The 6,820-nt window shown below is 48.2% G+C and overlaps 1 pseudogene; it reads right to left on the reverse strand.

Moving 5' to 3' along the window:
* Positions 1-5,483: 5,483 nt before the first annotated feature.
* On the reverse strand, positions 5,484-5,622 carry LOC123140400 (uncharacterized; annotated as a pseudogene).
* Positions 5,623-6,820: the final 1,198 nt, after the last annotated feature.

Consider the following 6,820-nt stretch of genomic DNA (forward strand, 5'->3'; position numbering starts at 1 on the left):
TTAGTAGAAACCTCTTCTGCGGCTACGCCAAACTCAAACTGATCGAAACCCCCAACGATAACCGCAGGTACAAGCAGATGGACGACGTCGACAGCCAGACACCCCATGGAGATCGGGAGATCAAGGCCGCCAGACACTGCCCATGTTGTCTCATCATGGTGGTCGCGATGGTCGTCGGTACCTTCATCACCGCAGCCGTTTTCATCCTCTACTGCATGATCCTATCCCATTACACCGTCGCGGTAGATTCTGTCTCCGCCACCGACCTGAAGAAGGGCCTCTCGTTCAACCTCACCCTCAGTGTCGCCTCCCAAAGTTACGGGTCAGAGGCGTGCATTATCCCCGGCACATACATGGAGGTGACCTACCGTGGCGTCCAGATCGCCGCCAGCGCGCCCGAAACATGGCGGATTTGCGCTAAGCCACGGAAGGCGGTGGAGCAGCATGTCCTCACAATAGCCACCACAGTTCCCGTAGGGAAAGTGTTGGACAATCTTGCGGCGGAAATGAAGGGAGGGGTGGCGGTGTTCGACATCACATTGCACCTACCAGCAGGGTCGTATGACATGATGAATGCATGGGTGTCAGGCTGCACCGGTATGCGGGTTGGTCAGGGCGCTGTGGCGTGTGAATCCCTCTTCAAAAAATAGTTGTCTTCTTAGCTAAAATAGTAAGTTGATACTAGGTTTTTTTTAAGTATAGTTAATCTGAGTAGTATACATGGATGATCTAGTTATCAACTCATCGATCAGTGCATCGCCAAAAGAGTGTACACCTGTCTGCTTTCTTTCTTGGAGCTATCTGTTGCATGTCGTACATCTTTTGATCGTGGGCCTGTTTGTTCTCTCGATCGTGGTTAGCAAACAATTATCATAATTCTATTTTTCATCAAGCGATATTTTCATTGGTTTACTAAAAACAAAAATATATCAAATCATGAATATTGAAACAAATGCTAGCAACAAAGACGCACTATACTTACCATGCTCACTCAAACAAGGGATGTACTGGAAGATAAATTAAATATACAACAATGTTTAAACACTAAAAGATCTAAAATCCGACTAAAAAAGACCTAAAATCATTTTAACTAACACAGCTGATCTGGCGCGAGGGGAACAACAGCATGAGCATTATATTCCAAACAACTGAATTTAGTCCAAGCATAAATGCCATGCGGTGCACCTAGTTCGGAGATTGTCGGCAGTGGCTCCTGTGCAAATAGGCGAAAGCGTCTTACCCTCGATGTGAGGGGGCGCGTTGCATGTTATAGGCTGCAGGGGCGCACCTCCCTGGCAAATAGCGCATACAAGTTTGTTGGAGAAGATTACAACTTGGGGAGGAAGAGATAAAGAGATAAGAGGTTTACAAGATATTGAACTATTTGTCCAACAACCTAGTCTATCTCCTGGACATCTCCTTGTGCGCCAAGTCTAGACTTCAACGTGACATGAATATATGTTTAACACCCTCCCTTAATCACAACTTCATGAAGTTGAGATTATGTTTGAAGTCTTCAAAACTTTTTGTGGGTAAAGGTTTTGTGAATTCATCTGCTATCTGATCCTTGGAATGCACAAAACGTATGTCAAGCTTCCTCTGAGCCACTCGTTCTCTGACAAAGTGAAAATCAATTTCAATGTGCTTGGTTCTAGCATGAAACACTGGATTAGCAGACAAATATGTGGCACCCCGGTTATCACACCATAAACATGGAGTTTTAGTACTTTTTACACCAAGTTCTTTCAGCAGTGATTGCACCCATATAATCTCAGCTGTAGCATTTGCCAATGCTTTGTATTCTGCCTCTGTACTAGAGCGAGAGATAGTAGTCTGTTTTCTAGCACACCATGAAATTAGATTAGGACCAAGAAATACTGCAAAGCCACCAGTGGACCGTCTGTCATCCAAGCAACCTGCCCAGTCAGAATCTGAAAAGGCACTCATAAGTGTGGATGATGACTTGCTGAAATTCAGACCAATACTCAGAGTGTTCTTGACATATCTAACTATATGCTTTGCAGCAGTCCAGTGAACTGTGGTAGGTGCATGAAGAAACGGGCATACTTTATTGACAGCAAATGAGATATCAGGTCTTGTAAGCGTCAAATATTGAAGTGCACCTACCAAACTCCTGTACCTTGTGCTGTCATTCTGACTCAAGGGCTGTCCTTCTGTAAGAGACAGCTTCTCTGAACTGGACAGTGGAGTAGGTGAAGGTTTACACCCTTGCAAACTAGCCTTTTTTACCAAATCTGTTGCATATTTTTCTTGGGAGAGATGAAGTCCATCCTCATGCTTCTTTACTTCAATCCCTAGAAAATAATGCAACTCTCCAAGATCCTTAAGAGCAAAATCTGCACTAAGATCCTTCAAAAGTCCTGTGATAGCCTCATTAGATGAGCTGGTGACAATAATATCATCAACATATATGAGAACAAATATGTGAGTGTTGCATTTGTTGTAAATGAACAAGGAGGTGTCAGACTTTGAAGGAATAAAGACGTGAGTACCATGCTCTAGGAGCCTGTTTCAGTCCATATAATGCTTTGTCAAGTTTGCACACATGATGAGGTGCATTTTTGTTTTCAAACCCAGGAGGTTGCTTCATGTACACTTCCTCTTCCAGAACACCATGCAAAAACGCATTCTGAACGTCTAGCTGCCTGAGACTCCAGCCCCTAGAGATAGCAATGGACAAAACAAGATGGATAGTGGCAGCTTTTACAACGGGACTAAAGGTATCCTCATAATCAATGCCATACCGTTGTTTGAATCCTTTTGCTACAAGTCTCGCCTTGTAACGATCAATGGTTCCATCGGATTTCCTCTTTATCCTAAATACCCACTTGCAATCAATAAGTTTTTTACCTTGCCGTGGAGGAACCAGGTGCCATGTGTTGTTTCGTTTCAAGGCTGAGTATTCTTCTCTCATTGTTTTCTTCGAGTTTTCATCACTAAGTGCTTCTTCAAGTGTATGTGGCTCGCCTGGTTCACCTGTGGAACATACCATCCCAAACTTTGTCATGTGTTTATAATTTTTAGGTTGTATTACCCCTTGTTGAAGACGAGTGCGAAGCGACGAGGTTGGCTGTGGCGCAAAGGATCCCGGATGAGCTGCAGAGGCTGACCCCGAGGCGGATTCATGCGCAGCAACCGCGTTGGGGGCAGGCGCCGGATCCTCTTTGCGCCGCGGCACACCAGGAGCGCGTGAAGAAACCGCCTGCGACACAGAAGATCCTGTCGGGCCCGGCTCATCATGCGCCAATGATTGTGCCGGTTCCCCCCTGGCGCCAGACATGGGGCCCGCATTGGGCGGACGGAGCAGGTCCCGCCGCTTGTAGCAGACGGGTTGGACGGGCAAACGCCCGCCCGTGGGCTCGCCCGTGGGCCCAAGTGAGTGCGGCGCGGGGTTGGCGTCTCCTCCAGCTGCTGTGGGTCGCGTGGCGTAGGCGAGTCCACCCACTGGCGCGCGGTCGGCCGCAGCGGGAGCAGCAGAAGGCGCGGTAGTCCGGGGAGGATCGGCCTGGCGGATCTCCAGGCAGCGATCCCGAGGCAGATTCTGCCGCCGGGTCTGCGGGAACTGATCCCAAGGGAGATTTGCTCCCCCGATCCTGGCACATGAAATATGGCCCTGTTGGGCAGATTTCTTCATCGTTTTCAGCTCCGTTTTTTTCAGCATGGCTTCCTGCATCATCATACAACTCAGGCAAAGTAGTGAGAGGGTTAGTCATAGTAGGATCATTAGAGCTATACTCCCCTGGATCAAGGCCGGTTAGAGTAGGAGGAAGAAATAGAATTTCTTTCCGAAGTAAAGCGCCGGCATTTGGATGTAGATCAGCAAAGGGGAATTTAGTTTCGTCAAACACAACATCACGACATATGTATACTCGACCGGTAGAAACATCTAGACACTTGACCCCCTTGTGTTGAGTGCTATATCCAAGAAAGACACATTGTTTTGATCGAAACATTAATTTGCGAGAGTTGTATGGTCGGAGATTGGGCCAACAGGCGCATCCAAACACACGAAGTGATGTGTAGTTTGGTTTGATATGGAGAAGCCGTTCGGTGCGTGTTTCATTATTGATCACTCGACTAGGAAGCATGTTGATGATGTGAACGGCCGTGAGAAAAGCTTCGTCCCAAAATTTTAGGGGCATGGAAGCACCGGCAAGGAGGGCCAAACCGACCTCTACTATGTGCCTATGCTTGCGTTCGGCAGATCCGTTTTGTTGGTGAGCGTGGGGGCATGACACATGGTGAGATATGCCAAGTGTTTGAAAGAAGGAATTGAGCTTCTCATATCCCCCCCTAGTCGGATTGGACAGCAATAATTTTGCTATCAAACTTACGTTCTACAAGTGCTTGAAAATTTTTGAACACTTGAAAAATGTCAGATCTTTTCTTGAGGAGATAAATCCAAGAAAATTTGCTATAGTCATCAATGAAGCTAACATAATATGTATGTCTACTCACTGAGGTAGGGGCAGGCCCCCAAACATCAGAGAAAATTAATCGCAAAGGTTGAGTAGAAATACTGGTAGATATGGGATAAGGTAATTGATGACATTTTGCTCTTTGGCAAGAATCACAGATAGTTTCACTATGTCGCTCACCAACAAACGGGGGCTTATTTTTCTTAAGCAAGCGTTCAACTAAAGAAAAAGATGCATGTCCTAAACGATCGTGCCATCGTGTGGAGGAAAGCTTGATAGCACCACAAGCTTGTTTATTTGATCTTCTAAACTCCGGAATCAACGGGTAAAGCCCTCGAACACATCTACCGAGGTAGAGTACCTTCCTCGTGGCCTGATCCTTGATCAAAAAGAAGAAAGGATGGAATTCAATGAACACATGATTATCAATAGTGATACGATGAACGGAGAGAAGATTTTTGTTGGCACTAGGAACATGCAGAATTTTTCTAAGGTGAATTTTGCGAGAAGGGGTATGTATAACAGAATGACCTATATGACTTATCCTCATACCTGCACCACTTGTCGTGTGGATCTGGTCCTTCCCATGGTATTTCTCACGGAGGGTCACCTTCTCGAGCTCGCCCGTGAGATGGTTTGTGGCACCGCTGTCGAGATACCAGTTGGTATCCACACCATAGGACCCGTCGGCGGCGGCAGCAACCTTGTCTTCTTCATCTGAGGAAGCTTCATCTTCATCAAAATGATACCACCAATCCCTGGCCGAGTGGCCAGGCTTGCCGCAGATTTGACAGCGTACAGCATCGGGTCGTGACCGTCCCGAGCCGCCACTGCCGCTGCCGCCCCTGCCACGGCGGCCCTTGTTGTTGTTGAAGTTAGGGTGCCCGCCGCGGGAGCCGGAGTTGCTGGAGCCGCCACCACCTTGCTTGCCCTTGTGTCGAGGAGGACCACGGTGACGGGATGAGTACCCGCCGCGCCCGCGGGTGGCCGCGTTTGCCGAAGACTTGAAGCCGCCGCCGGTGCTATGGAACTATGCGACACGCTGATCAAAGTTGCTCAGCATGGCGTACAGCTCATTGAGAGAGACCGGCGTGACGCGGGCATCGAGGGCAGAGACAAGGGGCTGGTAGTCCATGTCCAGCCCATGCAGCAGGTAGGAGATCAGTTCATCATCCTGGATGGGTTTGCCGGCCGCGGCGAGTTCATCAGCCTGGCCGCGCATAGAGGCGTAATACGCGGCAACAGATTGATTGCCCTTCTATGCATTGTTCAAAGCAGTGCGAATGTTGTTAACACGACTCAAAGATTGAGAAGAAAACATGCCTGCGAGCGCCGCCCAGAGAGCGTGCGCGGTGGTGATCGCGGTCACCGTGATCAGCACTTCTTTGGAGAGGTTGTTGAGGAGGTAGCCGAGCACTTGTTGATCCTCCCTCACCCAGATGGGATGGACAGGGTTGGGATCCGTAGTCTCCTTGCCTTCCTTGTCCTTGGTGACAGGGAGGCGGGCGGGTTCCGGCATGGTTCCATCGACATAGCCGAAGAGCCCGGCTCCCCTCAGCTGCGGCGTAACTTGCGTTCGCCACAGGACATAGTTCGTCCGGGAGAGCTTCTCCGTGACTTGGCCGCTGAGATTGGATTGAGCGGCGCTAGAGGAAGACATGGCTTGGCACTAGATGGCAGCTAGGGTTTTGGAAGAGGAGGCTCTGATTACCATGTGCAAATAGGCGAAAGCGTCTTACCCTCGATGTGAGGGGGCGCGTTGCATGTTATAGGCTGCAGGGGCGCACCTCCCTGGCAAATAGCGCATACAAGTTCGTTGGAGAAGATTACAACTTGGGGAGGAAGAGATAAAGAGATAAGAGGTTTACAAGATATTGAACTACTTGTCCAACAACCTAGTCTATCTCCTGGACATCTCCTTGTGTGCCAAGTCTGGACTTCAACGTGACATGAATATATGTTTAACAGCTCCAACACGCCTATACCCCCACACGATGACCACCATGTTATCCACATAATTGCCACCGGACAACCTTATAGTCGACATACATGTTGGTTAGACCTTTTTTATGGTGGAATTCAAGGTCTAGATTTGGCCTTGGTGGTTGCATTTCCTGAATTTATTTCAGGCCTTCCGATGACGTGTTTTCAGTGTGAGGAGACATTCTTGTCGACTATGAAGACGTCTATGACGACTTTATCAATCTCAAGATGATGTGGCCACTCTGTCTCTCAAAGATGTCCATAGGGGTAGGGTGATTGTGCATGCGATGTGTTTATGCTCGTATATATGAGCATCAGCGTATGTACTGTGTTAGAAAAATCCCAGCCGTCTGGTTTGTAAATTTTCTTTTTGACATCAAAGTACTCTTTATTGCAAG

Source organism: Triticum aestivum, chromosome 6B, assembly GCF_018294505.1.
Source record: "Triticum aestivum cultivar Chinese Spring chromosome 6B, IWGSC CS RefSeq v2.1, whole genome shotgun sequence".
NCBI lineage: Eukaryota > Viridiplantae > Streptophyta > Magnoliopsida > Poales > Poaceae > Triticum > Triticum aestivum.